Consider the following 19400-nt stretch of genomic DNA (forward strand, 5'->3'; position numbering starts at 1 on the left):
GGTGCAGTTCCGCTCGCAGCCGGCAGGGGCGCTGGCGGCTCCCGGTGAGCAGGGCAGGTGCGATGGTTCCCCCGCGGCTGCAGGGGGCGCTCCGGAGCGAGGCTCGGGACACACGCGGCACCGGTGCCCTGGGATCCCGGGAAGGGATGGAACAAAGGCTTCACAAACCGCTGGGCAGTTGGATCCCGGGCTCTCAGGAACAGCAGGCTGGAAACGGCAGGGACAAACGCAAATCCCGGGTGGCAGACGAGATGTATCCAGATGGGAAAAAACCCACGGAGGCCCAGGCAGGCAGGGCGAGCAGGGCTACAGCGTAGCGAAAGCTCGATAGCAGCAGCGGAGCAGGGCAGCCACAGCTCGGTCTCCAGCAGGGCAGGGAAAGCGGCTTTTGGGGTCCCGGCGTTGTTTCCAGCAGGAAGAAAGAAACGGCCAAAAAGAAAGAAGCAGCAGCTCCTTTCTCTGCAGCTTCTCTCTCCCGGACGCTCAGAGCGAACTGAACTCCACACCCAGGTGTAGACAAAGGAGTAGCCAGGTCCGCCCCACTCCCCTTTTGTCTTTCTTAAGTACAGCTATTTGTCCCCTAGCAACATGCATATGGGAGAAAATTCCTTTAACAGAGAAAAAAACAGACTAAACTAAAACCCCAACACCTCTGTGCCTGTTCCTTGGTGAAATGTGGATTGACCTCTCTGTATTTAGAAACCGGACAAGGCCCCATCTGGCTTTGTTTGGGGCTGTAGGATCAAAGTCAACTCCTTTGGTCGCTCCTTGAGCCCTGGCCAGGGTTAGGAGGAAGCCAAGAGGAGGATGAAAGCAGATGTTCCCGCACTGGAAGTGCTGTCAGTTTGTTTCTCCAGCACTGTCAAAGCTGGGCCCTCTCCCAGCGGGGTTGGAGCCTGAGCTGTGGCTGGAGGCAGCTGCAGGAATTCCCAGTGTCCGGGAGTGGCTCTCCAGTCCTTGGCTGGGACAGCTTCCCCCAGCTGATGGGTGGCTCTGGGTGATGGTAAAGTCTGAGGGGAACTGGGGCTGGATCTTGGTTAATCACTGCAGGCAATCTTTGGCACTGATGATTGGGGGCATTGCTGAGCTGCTCCTGCTGTCATTCTTTGCACTTTTGCATTGTAATAAATGACACAATTCCTTCAGTTGGTGTTTGTGTCTTTGGTGCTGACCCTGCTCACCGGCAAAATTGACACTGTGGCCCCATAGAACCAAACGTGCCTTGTGACCCTGCGGGGCCTCGTGTGACCCAGGGGCCATTGTGACACTGTGGGGCTCATGGAACCAAGGGGTCAGTGTGACGCTGTGGGGACTCGTATAACCAGGGGTCCATTGTTTTCCTCTCCCTGGAACTGCCCAGTCCAGCTCTCCCTGCCCCTGCAGAGCAGCAGAGTCAGGTCTGGCCCTGCAGCAGGAACTGGAGGTACTGCAGGTCAGGGACAGCGACTCTGGGATGCTCAGGAGATCCTCAGCTCGGGCAGCTCCTGCAGCCCCAGGGCCAGCCCCACTGGCTAGCACAGCAGCAGAGAGTTGGCCCTGGGGCTCCTCAGGCAGCTCCTGCTGGCCCAGGCACAGAGCAGCCTCTTGCCAGGGCTCCTGTGCACACACACGGGCTCCTGCTGTGCTCCTGGCCCGTGCCAGCTGCCACAGGAGCCTTTCCCAGGGAACACGTCTTTGCTGGCCTGAGCAGCCACTGCTGCACCCCTGCCCTGCTGCCCTGAGCCCTGAGCTGGGGGTGCTGCTCTGCAGGAGCATGGGGGCTGTGCTGCCCGGGGCCCTGGGCTGGCTCTGCTGGGCTCGGCTGCTGCAGCTGTGACACAGAGGCAGCTGCTGGTGCTCCCTGCACTGAGCCCTCCCACACAGGCTCTGCTGTGCCCATGGAGGGTGCTCAGGGGTGCCTGCCTTGTTCCAGGGCTGCCACATGGCCTTGGGGCTGCCCTGGATCCTCCTGGGGAAGCTCCCCGAGGGTCAGATGAGTCCCTGCCCAGACTCCTTTCCCTGTACCTGCTGTGTCCCCTGGGCTGCAGAGCTCTCACGGCTCACAGCAGACATTCAGCCCTTTATCTCTCCATGACCCCATCCTGGACAGGCCTGTGCCCAGTGAGCTCCACTCACTGCTGATCCCTGGCACACACTGTCCCTGCAGCTCCCCTGTGGTTCTCCTGGCAGTTCCCAAGGCCGTCCAGACAAACATTCCTCTGCCATCAGCCCTGGCACAAGCTGGAGAGCGCAGGAGGGTTCAGCACTGACCATTCACCATCTGATGGGCACTGGCCATCAACACACAAAAGCTGACCCAGATCTGAGTCCCCTGAAGGCCGCCCTGGGACCCTGATCTCACCCCACTGAGCCCTGGGAGAACAAGCAAAACATTGAGACCCTTAGGTTTTATTGCTGAGGCAACTACGAAATAAGACCTAATCCTTCCTGCCCTGCCTCCAGGAGGTGCCCTTTGCTGATGGAGCTGCTGTGGTGGAGCCCAGCTGTGTCTCAGCAGTGCCCGTGGCCTGTCCCTGCCTGTGGTCAAAGCACGGACACACAGCAGGACAGTGACCGAGCTGCCCGAGCACTCTGGCCCTGCGCCCACAGAAGGGCTGGGGAGGAGAGTGTGGAACAGCAGATGTGGAAAGAGTCATTGTCCCTGGTTGTGCTGCTGTGCTGGGACTCTTTTCCCCCTCTCCCCTATAACTTCATGCAGGTGTCAAGAGTTGGGATCCCAGATAACCAAGGCCCTGACAGGTAGTTTATTTTGTTTAAATATAGCAATAGCACAAATTTACAGATTTTACAGAGTTCACAGAGTTCTGAATCAATTCAAGAGGCAGAGAGGGATTAGATGAGGGATGAATAAAAACATTTCACTGAGCACAAAATTATGGCGAGAAGAAGCCATTGACCACCACCAAAGACCTGAGAAGGCAGACTGGGCCAGTCATGAGTTCCATTCTGAAAAATATGCAGCAGAAAACAGGCACTTCTTTGCTTCTGAAAAGTATCCAGTCATCAGTTTCCTCAGGGCCTCCTTGAGCTCCTGGTTCCTCAGGCTGTAGATGAGAGGGTTCAGGGCTGGAGGCACCACCGAGTACAGAACTGACAGGGCCACATCCAGGGATGGGGACGAGATGGAGGGGGGCTTCAGGTGGGCAAACATAACAGTGCTGAGGAACAGAGAGAGCACGGCCAGGTGAGGGAGGCACGTGGAAAAGGCTTTGTGCCAGCCCTGCTCAGAGGGGATCCTCAGCACGGCCCTGAGATCTGCACATAGGAGAAAACAATGAACACAAAACAGCCAAAGAGCAAACAGACACTGACAGCGATGAGCCCAAGTTCCCTGAGGTGGGATTTGGAGCAGGAGAGCTTGAGGATGTGTGGGATTTCACAGAAGAACTGGGCCAGGGCATTGCCCTGGCCCAGGGGCAGGGAAAATGTATTGGCCATGTGCATGAGAGCGTAGTGCATGAGGCACTGGCCCAGGCAGCTGCTGCCATGTGAGCACAAGCTCTGCTGCCCAGGAGGGTCCCATAGTGCAGGGCTTTGCAGATGGACACGTAGCGGTCGTAGCACATGATGGTGAGGAGGGAAACCTCTACTCCCATGAAGAAGACAAACAGAAACACCTGAGCAGCACATGCTGAGTAGATGTGCCCCCCAGAGGGAATTGTGCATGGCCTTGGGGACAGTGGTGCAGATGGAGCCCAGGTCGGTGAGGGCCAGGCTGAGCAGGAAGAAGAACATGGGGCTGTGCAGGTGCTGGCCGCAGGCTCCGGCGCTGATGATGAGGCCGTTGCCCAGGAGGGCAGCCAGGGAGATGCCCAGGAAGAGGCAGAAGTGCAGGAGCTGCAGCTGCCGTGTGTCTGCCAGTGCCAGCAGGAGGAAGGGGCTGATGGAGCTGCTGTTGCACATTTGCTGTCTCTGGCCATGGGCACCTGTTCATGGAGAAAGGCCAGTGACAAGTCAGGACAGGCTGCTTGGAGCCAAACCTGTGCCATTCCCTGCAGACTGTCCCGCTGGGACTCCCCCACCCTTGTTCCTGCTCTGGGAAAACCTTCACCCAGGGCCCTGCCTGAGCTCCCCTTGTGCTGTCTGAGTGTGCCAGGAGCAGCCAGGCCTGTGCGTGGGGGCTCTCAAGGAGCCATCCCTGCCCTGCTGCCCTGGGTTTGTGGCCGTGTGGCAGAGGGACAAGGCTGGATAGTCAGGATTTGTCAGTGGAACCACTCCTCATGCAGACAGGCTTGGTACCATCTGCACTCCCAGGTCTACAGGACAGGGAATGGCAGGGGAGGAGATGGAGGGAATTCTTTTCTGACCCACACATCATTCCTGGTTCTCTGAGGTCAGAAATCCCCAGCATTTCTGCTGCACTCCGTGTTTGCCACTGAGAGAGGTGAGAGGCAAAGGATTCCCTGTGGCTGAGGGCAAGTTGAGGGGCTGCATGGGCTTGTTCCCAAGTGCCCTGGGCTTGCCCCTTTGGCTGCAATCAGAGCACAGTCACACTCCCGGGTCACCCTGGGATAAACCAGACCCTGCCCAGAGCAGAGGGATCCCTGAATGTCTCACCCTCTCTAAAGATCTCTGGGCAAGGTGTCAGCACCCCCTTCTGCCAGGGGCACTCACGGTGCCCTTGGCAAACCCAGCAGCATTTCCTCAGCTATGGCATCTCTGCACTTCCCCGGGGGACATTCAGGGCACTCCGAGAGGCTCTGGCACAGATTTGCACCCAGGAGGGCAGCTCAGAGCTTGGGAGGACACAGTGAGGAGAGTCCTGGGTATGCCCATGATGGTATCTCAGGGAGGGAGGCTCAGCTCCTTCCCCTTTCCCATGGACTGCTTTGCCCACAGCCCCACAGGGCACAGGGAAGCCTGGACACCCCATTGCCATGGACAGCCCTGCCTGGCAGGAATCCCAAGGTCAGTGCCTGACTCAGCTGCTGCAAACCCCAGAGCCTCCCTGAGAGCACCAAATAACAGTGACAATACCTGGGGAGTGCAGAAACAAAGAGAAGACGTGGTGCTGTGCCTGGGAGGGCAGGGCAGAGACTCAGAATGTTCTGTGATTCTGGGATTACAGCTCCTGTTCTGCTTCCCTCATCCCCCAGCCTTCCCACCCTGATCCAAACAGGAAACTGAAACAGTCTCAGGAAAGCTCCTGATCTTTACAGCAATCCCAGGCTTACCTTCTTTGGGAAGTGTCCTCCAGCGCTGTGCCCAGGCTGGTTGGAGCTGGGAGCAGCCCTGCCCCAGGCAGCAGCTCTCAGCAGCAGCACCTGCCCTGCTCAGGGTCGCTCTTTCCCCCCACAGCTTCTCCCCCAGTGCTTGGCAGCAGCTCCCCTGGGCTGGCTGAGAGCTGCCCCTGGCAGGCAGCAGAGTCCCTGCCCCAGCTCAGCGCCCTGGGCTGCAGGACCCTGCTCTGCAGGACAGCCCTGGGCACCCCTGGCTGCAGCCCCGGCTGCTCAGCCCCGCAGCAGAGCCTGGCAACAGGAGCTGCCTTGTGCTGGGCCTCGGGTGCTGCAGCAGGGCAACCCAGCCCGGCCCTAGGGCCACATCCCCCAGACTGCAGCAACTCTGAGAGTGCTCCGGAAAGGTCCTAAAAGCTGTGGGATGGGCCAGCTTCAGGAGATGCCTCCAGGAGCTGCAGCGTCTCTTCCCACAGCCAGACAATGACTGTTTCAAACGCTGTGAGGATTTCTGCCCTGGGGAGCCCTCAGTGAGCTCTGCTCTGTGCTCCCAGCCCCGGCTGAGTTTAAGCCCTGTGTGCCTCTGTGCTGTGCCCGGGCTGGCTGCAGGCAGTGGCCCAGCCCTGCTGGGCTGTGCCCAGGAGCTGCTCCTGGCCAGAGCTGTCTCTCTGCAGCGCTGCCGCTTGCCAGGAGCTGCCTCTGTGCCAGGAGCCCGGCCCAGCTCAGCAGCACAGACACAGCACAAGGACTGGAATGACCCTCTCGGGCCTTGGTGCTGAGGCCCTGAACATCAGTCCCTGACAGGGACTGGCAGAAACCTCTCAAGAATTCCGGTCAGAATTGAACTTCAAAGTTTCTGGAAGTTTTCATGGGTCCCAGTGAGGGACACGACTGAGAAAGTGTCCCCAGGCTCCAGTCAGAGCAGAGAACTGGAGGCAGGGATGACAGGGGAACAAAGAGAAGCCAAGTCTTGGTGCCCTGGGGCACAGCAGCGTCTGGGCCACCAAGGGCTGGGAGGAGACACCTTGTCCTGAGGCCCTGGGGCCTCCTGGCACAGCCCCGGCAAGGCTGGGCACTGTCATCCCCTTGTCCTGTCCTCAGCATCCCCCCACATCCCAGTGGCCTCAGGGATCTGCTGGAAGGAGTCCCTGGGGAGCCTTGGGCAGGAATGGCCCTGGGGGGCTCCTGAATGCTCCCAGGGACTGCAGGGTTTTCAAAGGACTTTGGCTTTTGCCTGGGAGTCTCTGAGAGCTTTGTGCAATCCTGGCCCCCAATTATCTGCTCTAATGAGTCCCTGGAGATTCTTTGTCAGTAACAACACTCAGTGGGGCTCATCAATGCTTCAGGGTACTCAGGGTTAATTTAAGTACTTCTTTTGACACTGAGTCTCTGAGAGGTTTGTGCAATCATGGCCTCCAATTATCTCCAATTACTTTAACGAGTCCCTTGAGAGCTTTGCATTGACACTCAGTGGGGTTCATTAATGCTCTGAGATACTCAAGGGTTTTAAGGTACTTTGGATTTTCCTTCCCACACTGAGGCTCTGAGAGGTTTTTGGGCAATCCCAGCCTCCAATTCTCTCCTCCAAGGAGTCCATGAGGAGCCTGTCTTTGGGATGGACCTCAGAGGGACCCATCAATGCCTTGAGACACTTTGGGTGTTTCCTCTGCCTTTGACTCCTGGAAAGGTTTGTGCAATCTCCTCTCAGGCCCTGAGCTTCAAGGGCTCAGTCCCAAATGCACCACGGGGCTCATTAGGATCAAGCAAGTCCTGACAAACCCTGGCTCTGCCTTGCTTTCCCTCTAGCCTGGTGCAGTTCATTAGGAACATTTACTTCTTCAGTTATGGAGAAATATTTCAAAGAGCTTCTAAGAAATACTCATTCCTATTTTAAGGGGTGTATTTTATTACTTTTCTCTTTAGAGAAGAGGTGATTGCAGCATTCTGTGACTGATATTGATCCAGGGTCTCTCCAAAGGAGGTCTGGCCTGGTCACAGAAGCTGTGCCTTGAGGTCTGACCTGGTGTGAACAACCCTGCTCCACATTGCCAAGCCCATCCTGTCTCTCCTCACTCACCTGGGACCTGCTTTGCTTGGAGAACTGGCTGCACTCAGGCAGAGGGAGGGTTCTTGGGGTTTTTTTTGAAGCAATCTAAAACCCCTGATGTGAAAAATGAGGTTCATTCTTTGTAAAATTTTTAAAAAGTTTAATAAAAGGGACAATTAGGAGGCAACAGCAAAAAGGGTATTATGGCTGGGTGCTTTGGCAGAGAGCCAAAGGCACACCTTTACATCCAAAAGATTGCCTTTAAAAGGAATAATCTCTTATTGCATATTCATCACAATCATGCATGATACATAAATTCTTTGGAGTTTCTATGTATCATCCCATCAGCCTTATCTTCCCCTTTTGCTCCATTCTGTCTCTGCTCCCTCCAAAAATTCTTCACTTTGGTTTTTTGTTTTCTTCTTCTCTGATAAGATACTCCAGGAATGTAAAGACTTTCTCTGCCTATCTTTTCTAAACTGACTACATAAAGAGTAGACATTCTATATCATTGAGGTAAAGTTTTTCTAACATTATGTAACATGCGAAAAGCCAACATCACAATACATTCATAACTCCTGAGTTTCCTCATTGAAAACAGACACCCTCCTCCAGTGTGTGCCAAGCCCAAGTGAAAGGGTTAAAATCATTGTACTTAGGCGTATTTGGGCAAGAATAAAATACACTGTAACCAGTGTAGAAGCCATCTGAACAACTTGGCAAGAGATAGGGAACAAAGCTTGCAGAAATGAGGAACAAAGCTGCTGAAACCAGTGAAGAAACTGCTGAAAGAGCTGACAAGACACTGTGCATGCTGAGAGGAGAAAGGTGAAAAGTGCAGAGCGAAGAAGACGTTCAGCCTTCATCAAATGACCACCGAGCCTTCCTGAGCGCGACCACCAGGGAGCCCTGGGCCTGCGCTCCGCATGTGCTACTGATAATAACGAGTGCTGAGAAATAGTTTGCATAACCACACCTTTTCTAGGGAAAACAATGAATATGCATGAAATGGAACCACATCTTGTAATCTGTTGTGTGGCTGGGGTGGGTGTTTGGAGGAGCGATCCCCGCACACCCAGCGTGCTGAATAAAGCAAACACCTGCTTCTTGGACTTCGTCTGGGAAGTGTCTCTTGGCCCGGTTTGGGGCGAATCATAGAGCTGCCAGAGGGGCCTTTTTGGCTCAGCTGAGAGCAGTCCTGCTGCAAGGCTGTCCTCGAGCTGCTTGGGCTGCACATGTGCCCAGGGAATGCTCATTGCTTGCAGTCTCAGGCGCTGTGGGTGTGCAGGTGTAACTACTGCAGGAGGGAACAGCTCTGCTGGGGGCAGTTCTCTTTTTCTTGGTGGTTTTTCTGTTGAATGAACGTTCCCTGCCAGCTCTGGGCAGAGCTCTGTACCTGTATGTGCCACTTGTCTGTGGCATTGTGGCTCAGGAGGTGGCCAAGGAGAGGTTGCCCGAGGTGTGGGCAGAGGAATGGCCATCAGGCCAGGCTGGGGGCTCAGCGGCCGGTCAGTTGCGTTGCGTGGCCGCGGCTCTGGAGGCTTGTGTGGGAGCGTGTGCAGGGATGGGAGGCTGGGGCTGCCGCCGCTGTGTCCCAGAGCCGGGAAGGCCGGGGCTGGCCCGGCCCTGGCCCGGCCCCGCCAGCTCTGCCAGCTGCCGGCGGGGACACAAAGGGCAGCTCCGAGCTGCGGCCGCTGCGCTGCGGCCGCACAAAGGCAGCGCCCGCAGAGCTGCAGGGCAAGGTGCTGGCCCTGGCTCGGGGCTGGGCCGGGGCCAGCGGCAGAAAATCAACTTGCAGCTTGGGCCCCGCAGCAGGGAGGAGCAGCAATTGCTGGCTGAGAGAGACTCTTGCCAAGGGCCTGCGGGGCCGGGCCCCAGGGAACGGCTTCCCGCTGCCCGAGGGCAGGCTGAGATGGGATGTGGGGCAGCAATGGTTCCCTGGCAGGGCGCGCAGGGCCTGGCACAGGCTGGCCCCAGAAGCTGCGGCTGCCCCCGCATCCCTGCAAGTGTCCCAGGCCGGCTCAGCCATTGGGGCTTCCTGCCCAGGAGGGCTGGGCTGGGCTGGGCTGGGGCTGCTGAGGGCGGGATGGGCTCTGCCTGAGACAGCTGAAGGCTGCGCATGATGAGGCCGGGGGGACCCCATTGCTGAGTGGGTTCCGAGGTATCCCACATTCCTGAAGGGATTTCAGGCTATGTCCCATTCCTGAGGCAGTTTTGGGGTCCCCCCAATGCTTCGGGAGGGGTTCTGAGAGGGGGGCTCTGGTACTTGGAAGGGGGACCTATTGTCAGGGAGCCCATTTTGGGAAGGATGCTGCTGTTTCTGGCAATGTTGAGAGGTTCTGAATGGCCTGTGGGGCCCTGGCTCTCATTTTGGGACTTGAGGTGAGCCCATGGGCACAGCAAGGCCTGAGGAGAGGTTCCAAGCTCCCATTTGGGATGGAGGGATTGAGCGGTTGCCTCCAATGAACTCAATTCCAGCCCCAATATGTCGATGGCAGCCCCAAATGGCTCAATCTGTCAGCCCCAAGGCCCGGCTGTGGGGAGTCAGGAACCACAGAAGGGGAATTGGTGTCCAGGAGGGGTGGGATGGGATGGGACGGGATGGGATGGGATGGGATGGGATGGGATGGGATGGTGTCTCAGTTTGAAAGACAGGTGTCTGCTAAGGAAGGCAGGAGCCTCCCTTGCAATGGCAGATGCTACCCCCTTTCCCTCCAAGTTATTATAATTTTGATATGAAGGGGGCTTTTAGGCAAAGATGTGGGAAATAGGAATAACAGTTCTTTACTGTTATATATCTATATGTGTATAACAAGTCAAACAAACAACAATAACTATGGCAGTAACAGCAAACAATCACAAACCCAGTGCCAGCCTTCTCTGCTGTCCGACCCTTTCCCCTTGGGTTCAGTTCTGGTTGCAGCCGGCAGGGGCACTGGCGGCTCCCAGTGAGCAGGGCGAATGCGATGGTTCCCCAGAGGCTGCCGGGGGTGCTCTGGAGTGAGCTCGGGGAGCACGTGGCACCGGTGGCCTGGGATCCCGGGAAGGGATGGAACAAAGGCTTCACAAACCCCTGGGCAGCTGGTCCTGGTGTCCGGCCGGACCCTCGGGAACAGCAGGCTGGAACGGCAGGCTGGAGCAGCAGGCTGGAACGGCAGGGATGAGCACAAATTCCGGGTGGCAGACGCCATGCATCCAAGCGGGGAACCCCCCGGAGGTCTGGGCAGGCAGGGTGAGCAGGGCTACAATGTAGTGAAGGCTCAAAGCAACAGCAGGGGCAGGGTGGCCGCGTCCTGGTTCCCAGCGGGGCAGGGAAGGCGGGCTGGGGATCCTGGGGTTTGTCCAGCAGAAGGAAAAGCAGCCGATGAAAACCAGCCTCCCTCTCCAGCATTCGGGGACCGACTGTCCTCCACCCAGGTGAAACAAAAGAGTAGCCAGATGCATCCCAATGGGTAGCTCTTTTGTTTTTCTTAAATACCCATTAATTTGTCCCCCTAGCAACATGTAGGGGGGAAATTCCTTTAACAGAAAAAAAAACCCCAGGAGAGCTCCTAAAACCCCAACAGGTGGGATGGGATGGGATGGGATGGGATGGGATGGGATGGGATGGGATCGTGGGGATGAGATGAAGTTTGGGAGGGATGGGGAGGTTTGGGCACTTGGAGTAGGACACTCCAGGGATGAAAAGCAGGAGCCACTTTTGGGGAGGCTCCTGCTGCTTTTTGACAATTTTGGGGCCTCTAAGTGGCTTCTGGGAGGTTGCAGTGAATTTGGGGAAGGTGCCGTAAACCCCCCACAATTTGGGCACCTGAGGTGAAGTCCCCACATTTTGGGAGGGTGAGGGGTCCCCAAACTGGGAGGGGATCCTGCTGCACCCCTTCAATGGTGTGAGGAGGGAGGGAAGGAAGGAATTCGGAAGGAATTCGGAAGGAATTCGGAAGGAATTCGGAAGGAAGGAAGGAAGGAGGGAAGGAAGGAAGGAAGGAAGGAAGGAAGGAAGGAAGGAAGGAAGGAAGGAATTCGGAAGGAAGGAAGGAAGGAAGGAAGGAAGGAAGGAAGGAAGGAAGGAAGGAAGGAAGGAAGGAAGGAAGGAAGGAAGGAAGGAAGGAAGGAAGGAAGGAAGGAAGGAAGGAAGGAAGGAAGGAAGGAATTCGGAAGGAAGGAAGGAAGGAAGGAATTCGGAAGGAATTCAGAAGGAATTCGGAAGGAAGGAAGGAAGGAAGGAATTTGGAAGGAAGGAAGGAAGGAATTAGGAAGGAAGGAAGGAAGGAAGGAAGGAAGGAAGGAAGGAATTCGGAAGGAAGGAATTCGGAAGGAAGGAATTCGGAAGGAAGGAAGGAATTCGGAAGGAAGGAATTCGGAAGGAAGGAAGGAATAAGGAATAAGGAAGAAGGAAGGAAGGAAGGAAGGAAGGAAGGAAGGAAGGAAGGAAGGAAGGAAGGAAGGAATTCGGAAGGAAGGAATTCGGAAGGAAGGAATTCGGAAGGAAGGAATTCGGAAGGAAGGAAGGAAGGAATTCGGAAGGAAGGAATTCGGAAGGAAGGAAGGAAGGAAGGAATTCGGAAGGAAGGAAGGAAGGAATTTGGAAGGAATTCGGAAGGAAGGAAGGAAGGAAGGAATTCGGAAGGAATTCAGAAGGAATTCGGAAGGAAGGAAGGAAGGAAGGAATTTGGAAGGAAGGAAGGAAGGAATTAGGAAGGAAGGAAGGAAGGAAGGAAGGAAGGAATTCGGAAGGAAGGAAGGAATTCGGAAGGAAGGAATTCGGAAGGAAGGAATTCGGAAGGAAGGAAGGAATTCGGAAGGAAGGAAGGAAGGAATTCGGAAGGAAGGAATTCGGAAGGAAGGAAGGAAGGAATAAGGAATAAGGAAGGAAGGAAGGAAGGAAGGAAGGAAGGAAGGAAGGAATTCGGAAGGAATTCGGAAGGAAGGAATTCGGAAGGAAGGAATTCGGAAGGAAGGAAGGAAGGAATTCGGAAGGAAGGAATTCGGAAGGAAGGAATTCGGAAGGAAGGAAGGAAGGAAGGAATTCGGAAGGAAGGAAGGAAGGAAGGAATTTGGAAGGAATTCGGAAGGAAGGAAGGAAGGAAGGAATTCGGAAGGAATTCGGAAGGAATTCGGAAGGAAGGAAGGAATTCGGAAGGAAGGAATTCGGAAGGAAGGAAGGAAGGAAGGAAGGAAGGAAGGAAGGAAGGAAGGAAGGAAGGAAGGAAGGAAGGAAGGAAGGAAGGAAGGAAGGAAGGAAGGAATTCGGAAGGAAGGAAGGAAGGAAGGAATTCGGAAGGAAGGAATTCGGAAGGAAGGAAGGAAGGAAGGAAGGAATTCGGAAGGAAGGAATTCGGAAGGAAGGAAGGAAGGAAGGAAGGAATTCGGAAGGAAGGAATTCGGAAGGAATTCGGAAGGAATTCGGAAGGAAGGAAGGAAGGAATTCGGAAGGAAGGAAGGAATTCGGAAGGAAGGAAGGAAGGAAGGAAGGAAGGAAGGAAGGAAGGAAGGAAGGAAGGATGGATTCCAGGAAGGAGGAAAGGATTCAAGGAAGGAATGAGTCCCAGAAGTATTCCTTGATACATTCCAGGATGGAAGGTAGGATTCAAGGAAGGATTCCAAGAAGGATTCCAGGCAGGGTCTAAGGAAGGATTCTAGGAAAGATTCCAGGAAGGAAGGATTCCTGGAGTAAAGGAAGGATTCCAGGCAGGATTCCAGGAAGGAAAGATTCCAGGAAGAAAAGAAGGATTCCAGGAAGGCTTCCAGGAATAATTCCAGGAAGGAAGAATTCCTGGAAGGATTCCAGAATGGAAGGATTCTGGAAGGATTCCAGGAAGGACTCCAGGCAAGAACTAAGGAAGGAGTCCAGGAAGGATTCCAGGAAGGATCCCTGGAAGGATTCCAAGAAAGATACAAGGAGAGATTCCAGGAAGTATTCCACGAAAGATTCCAAGCAGGAAGGAAGGACAGATTCCTTGAAGGATTCTAGGAAGGAAGGAAGGATTCCAGAAAGGATTCCAGGAAGGATTCAGGGAAGGAAGGATTCCAGGAAGGATTGCAAGAAGGATTCCAGGAAGGAAGGTAGGATTCCAGGAAGTATTCCAGCAAGGATTCCAGGCAGGAACTAAGGAAGGAGTCCAGGAAGGAAGGAAGGAAGGATTCCAGGAAGGATTTTGGGAAGGAAGGATTCCAAGAAGAATTCCAGGAATCAAGGAAGCATTCCAGGAAGGATTCCAGGAAGGATTCCAGGAAGGATTCCAGGCAGGAACTAAGGAAGGAGACCAGGAAGGATTCCAGGAAGGATTCCTGGAAAGATTCCAGGAAGGATTACAGGAAGGAAGTATTCCAAGAAGAATTCCAGGAATCAAGGAAGCATTCCAGGAGGCATTCCAGGAAGGATTCCAGACAGGAACTAAAGAAGGAGACCAGTAAAGATTCCAGGAAGGAAGGAAGGATTCTAGGAAGGATTCCAGGAATAAATTCAGTAAGGAATGAAGGATTCCAGGAAGGAAGGAATCCTAAATAATGTGTAACCAACGAGAAAATAGGGAATAAAGATGAAGGAAATAAAGGAGGAAAGAAGAAATGAAGACAAAAAATAACAAGAAATTTAAAAACACAAAGATTTGATGCAGAAATGTAAAATTGAAAAAAAAAAGAAAGAAAGAAAGCCACAAGAAACAGAAAAACAAAAAAGAAAGAAAGCAAACGGATTAAAAAATTAAAGAGCAAAAGAAATAGAAAAAGAAATAACAAATGAAAGCAAGAAACTAAGAAGCAAGGAAAGAAAGAAAGAAAAAGAAAGAGAAAGAAAGAAAGAAAGAGAAAGAAAGAAAGAGAGAAAGAAAGAGAGAAAGAAAGAAAGAAAGAAAGAAAGAAAGAAATAAAGAAATAAAGAAAGAAAAAAAGAAAGAAAGAAAGAAAGAAAGAAGCAAGTAAAGTGAACTAGTTTGAAAACAAAGCAGTGGGAGGCACCAAGTCAGAATAACAATTTAATGGGGAAATTTTGAAAAAGGCAGAAAACACTGGTTCAAAGGGACAGAGTCAGGATACAACCTGACACCCTGTTAGTCAGGGTAGCAGCAGCAGTCCGGTAAGATGGGGGCTGCAGTCCTCCTGAAGTGGTGGATGTGGTTCTGTCAAAGCGGTGATCCTGTAGACAGGGGCTGCTCTTCTTCGGAAGGTCCAGTGGTGGCCGTGTAGCTCCTGTCCTCTGGGAATCCAGTGGAAGGGTTGTCTCTGGTGTTCAGAATCCCAGATTACATCCACGATGGGATGCTTGGTTCCTCCTTCTGGGTGGAGCATCTCACAATGGGGTAATGAGTCATGAGGCCAGGCGCTGATGGGCTCATTAACAGAAGATAGTCCGGAGGGAGGAGGCAAGGAAACACTGCCCCACCTGGTTCCAACAGCTCATGAAGACGGTAATAGAATACACTGCAAGCCAGGGCATTATCCACCCCTTATTCTATTACCATCTGCCTCATCCCAAATCAATGCCTTCCTTAAACTCTACAAACACACACACACACACACATATATCTATATACAGTGAAACCCTACACACAGTTCTCACTTTAGGTCTCCTTGTGGTACACAATGGGTTTCCCCATCTTTCTGCATTACCCACCAAGTGTAACCAGGTCCTTGAGCAAAGACAATCCCACGGATGGGTTTGCCTTTGCCTGAGATGGGATTAATCCAAACAGTCTTTCCTAAAATCCTCTCACATGTACCACAGGGACTCTATCTCCATCCATTGTGTGGAAGGGTCCAGACTCGGCGGGACCAGCTCGATTGATGGACCCTCGGGTATTGACCATCCAGGTGGCCTTTGCTAAGTTCACTTCCCAATTTTTTAAGGTTGCCCCCCAAGTGCCTTCAAGGTGGTTTTAAGTAGTCCATTGCTGCGTTCCATTTTCCCAGTAGCTGGTGCATGATAAGGGATATGATATATCCATTCGATACCGTGTTCTCTGGCCCAGATGGTTTCCCTCTGTGCTGCCCACTGGCCTTTCTCCAGCGATCCAGCCATCCCCACAGAGCATTAGCTACCATCCATGAGTCGGTGTAGAGATAGAGCCTTGGCCACTTCTCTCGTTCAGCAATATCCAAAGACAGCTGGGCGGCTTTAAGCTCTGCAAACTGACTCGATCCACCTTGTCCCTCTGTAACTTGTGCAACTCGTCGTGTGGGGCTCCACACTGCAGCTTTCCATTTCTGGCTGCCGCCTACAATTTGGCAGGAACCATCAGTGAAGAGGGCGTATTGTCTTTCAGTCTCCGGTAGCTCATTATATAGTGGGGCTTCCTCGGCACGTGTCACTTCCTCTTCCTCTTCTTCAGAAGATAATCCAAAAGTCTCACCTTCTGGCCAGTTTTTTACAATTTCCAGAATCCCAGGGTGACTCAGGTTTCCAATACGGGTGGAAATCGTATTGGGGTGGTCCTCCAATATGATGAGGGCAATCCATTTGCTCCATGTGGTGTCAGTGGTGTGATGAGTGGAAGGAACCTTTCCCTTGAACATCCACCCCAGCACCGGTAGTTGGGGTGCCAGGAGGAGTTGTGCCTCTGTGCCGATTACTTCTGAGGCAGCTTGGACTCCTTCATAGGCTGCCAAGATTTCCTTCTCTGTGGGAGTGTAGTTGGCTTCAGACCCTCTGGAGCATTATCTCCAGAATCCCAGTGGTCGGCCCCGAGTCTCACCAGGCACCTTCTGCCAGAGGCTCCAGGACAGACCATTGTTCCCGGCTGCAGAGTAGAGCATGTTCTTCATCTCTGGTCCCGTCCTGACTGGGCCAAGGGCTACAGCACGAGCAATTTCCTGTTTGATCTGGGTGAAGGCTTGCTGCTGTTCAGGGCCCCAGTGGAAATCATTCTTCTTGCGGGTAACCAGGTAGAGAGGGCTCACGATCTGGCTGTACTCGGGAATGTGCATTCTCCAAAAGCCTATGGCACCTAGGAAAGCTTGTGTTTCCTTCTTGTTGGTTGGTGGAGACATTGCTGTGATCTTATTGATGACCTCAGTGGGAATTTGACGTCGTCCATCTTGCCACTTTACTCCCAGGAACTGGATCTCTTGGGCAGGTTCCTTGACTTTGCTCCTTTTGATGGAAAACCCGGCTTCCAGGAGAATCTGGATGATTTTTTCTCCTTTCTCAAATACTTCTATTGCCGTGTTCCCCCACACAATGATGTCATCAATGTACTGCAGATGTTCTGGAGCCTCACCCTTTTCCAGTGCAGGCTGGATCAGTCCATGGCAGATGGCGGGACTGTGCTTCCACCCCTGGGGCAGTCGGTTCCAGGTGTACTCCACACGCCTCCAGGTGAAGGCAAACTGAGGCCTGCACTCTGCTGCCAGAGGGATGGAGAAAAATGCATTGGCAATATCGATGGTGGCATACCAGTTCACTGCCTTGGACTCCAGCTCGTACTGAAGCTCCAGCATGTCTGGTACGGCAGCGCTCAGTAGTTGCGTGACCTCATGCAGGCCATGGTAATCCACCGTCAGTCTCCATTCTCCACTGGACTTACGCACTGGCCATATAGGGCTGTTGAAAGGTGTCCTGGGTTGCCATCCTGGTGAGCTGTTGAAATCAGGTGGGGCAGTGTTTCCTTGCCTCCTGCCCCCAGACTATCTTTCTGTTAATGGCCCATCATTGTCCTGCCGCATGACTCAGAGATAACTCCCTCCGGACTATCTTCTGTTAATGAGCCCATCAGCGCCTGGCCTCATGACTCATTACCCCATTATGAGATGCTCCACCCAGAAGGAGGAACCAAGCATCCCATCGTGGATATAATCTGAGATTACGAACACCAGAGACAACCCTTCCACTGGATTCCCAGAGGACAGGAGCTACACGGCCACCACTGGACCTTCCGAAGAAGAGCAGCCCCTGTCTACAGGATCACCGCTTTGACAGAACCACATCCACCACTTCAGGAGGACTGCAGCCCCCATCTTATCGGACTGCTGCTGCTACCCTGACTAACAGGGTGTCAGGTTGTATCCTGACTCTGTCCCTTTGAACCAGTGTTTTCTGCCTTTTTCAAAATTTCCCCATTAAATTGTTATTCTGACTTGGTGCCTCCCACTGCTTTGTTTTCAAACTAGTACATATTTTGGCGCCCAAGGTGAGGCTTGCTCTGATAGAAAGTCAGAATTACAATTTTGTATTGTAGAAGCCACCTACTCACTGTGATGCTCAACGTGCTTACGTGGGTCTTGTGCCTAGCTCTCTATATTTTTTCTCACATGGGGAACTACCTGCTGGTTGTAATGCTCTGGTGTAGACCAGGGTATGGTAGAAAATTTGCTTTATTAGTCTATTATGCCTACTGCATGATAACCTCCGAGGCAATGAACGTAATTCAGAATGTATACTCAACTTTGTCTACTCTAGGCTGCTACATCTGGGGCCTCAAGAATCGCACCCAGGCAATTTAATCCAGGATTAAAGAATGTTTTCCAGCCTTTCAGGCCTGACACAGCAGTTTTTGAAAATATTGAATTCCCTCTGGATGTCAAAGAAGGCATAAACTTGCTGTTAGATCTGCTTTGTCTTCTCTCTACAGCCTGCACCGTGTACACCATGCTTAGAATCAGAGCTATGGCACAGCATCCTCTGGATGAGAGAGAGAAAAAGAGCAGAGCAACAAACACCGTGTCTATCCAAACTGTCACAGAGGAGAAAGAACCAAAAGCAAAGCAACAGTGCCCATGTCTATGCAGATTGACACAGAGGAGAAAGAAACTGTCTCCTTCCTTCCGAATTCCTTCCTTCCTTCCTTCCTTCCTTCCTTCCGAATTCCTTCCGAATTCCTTCCTTCCTTCCTTCCTTCCTTCTGAATTCCTTCCTTCCTTCCTTCCTTCCGAATTCCTTCCTTCCGAATTCCTTCCTTCCTTCCTTCCTTCCGAATTCCTTCCGAATTCCTTCCGAATTCCTTCCTTCCTTCCTTCCTTCCTTCCGAATTCCTTCCTTCCTTCCTTCCTTCCTTCCTTCCTTCCTTCCTTCCTTCCTTCCTTCCGAATTCCTTCCTTCCTTCCGAATTCCTTCCTTCCTTCCGAATTCCTTCCTTCCTTCCTTCCTTCCTTCCTTCCTTCCTTCCTTCCTTCCTTCCTTCCTTCCTTCCTTCCTTCCTTCCTTCCTTCCTTCCTTCCTTCCTTCCTTCCTTCCTTCCTCCCTTCCTCCCTTCCTCCCTTCCTCCCTTCCTCCCTTCCTCCCTTCCTCCCTTCCTCCCTTCCTCCCTTCCTCCCTTCCTCCCTTCCTCCCTCCCTCCCTCCCTCCCTCCCTCCCTCCCTTCCTTCCAAATTCCTTCCTTCCGAATTCCTTCCTTCTCCCAGTTGGGGTCCTCTCATCCTCCCTAAATGTGAGGACTTCACCTCAGCCCCCCAAGTTGCGGGGGGTTTATGGCACCTTCCCCAAATTCACTGCAACCTCCCAGAAGCCACTCAGAGGTCCCAGAATTGTCAAAAAGCAGCAGGAACCTCCCCAAAAGCAGATCCTGGTCTTCCTCCCTGGAGTGCCCCACTCCAAGGGGCCAAACCACCCCATCCCTCCCAAACTTCATCCCACCGCCACAATGCCACCCCCATCCCATCCCATCCCATCCCATCCCATCCCATCCCATCCCACCCCTCCTAGACACCAATTCCCCTTCTGTGGTTCCTGACTCCCCACACACGGGGCTTGGGGCTGATGGATCGAGCCATTTGGGGCTGCCATTGACACATTGGGGCTGGCATTGAGTTCATTGGAGGCAACCGCTCAATCCCTCCATCCCAAATGGGAGCTTGGAACCTCTCCTCAGGCCTTGCTGTGCCCATGGGCTCACCTCAAGTCCCAAAATGAGAGCCAGGGCCCCACAGGCCATTCAGAACCTCTCAACATTGCCAGAAACAGCAGCATCCTTCCCAAAATGGGCTCCCGGGCTCCCTGACAATAGGTCCCCCTTCCAAGTACCAGAGCCCCCCTCTCAGAACCCCTCCCGAAGCATTGGGGGGACCCCAAAACTGCCTCAGGAATGGGACATACCCTGAGATCCCTTTGATACCATGAAGATTTTTTGCCTTTTCTTTTATACCCGTTATACCTTTTTACAACTTCTGTATTCTTAGTGCTTTTTCTCTACACTCCTGAACTTGTTTGTCAAGCTAAGAGTCTAAACATTTTAGAAGCTCCGTAGCTA

General features: G+C 53.1%; 1 pseudogene; it reads right to left on the bottom strand.

Annotated features, from left to right (window-relative positions):
• Positions 1-2729: 2729 nt before the first annotated feature.
• Positions 2730-5761, bottom strand: LOC116438739 (annotated as a pseudogene).
• Between the last annotated feature and the right edge of the window lie 13639 nt (positions 5762-19400).

This window comes from Corvus moneduloides, unplaced genomic scaffold, assembly GCF_009650955.1.
Source record: "Corvus moneduloides isolate bCorMon1 unplaced genomic scaffold, bCorMon1.pri scaffold_109_arrow_ctg1, whole genome shotgun sequence".
NCBI classification, from domain to species: Eukaryota; Metazoa; Chordata; class Aves; order Passeriformes; family Corvidae; genus Corvus; species Corvus moneduloides.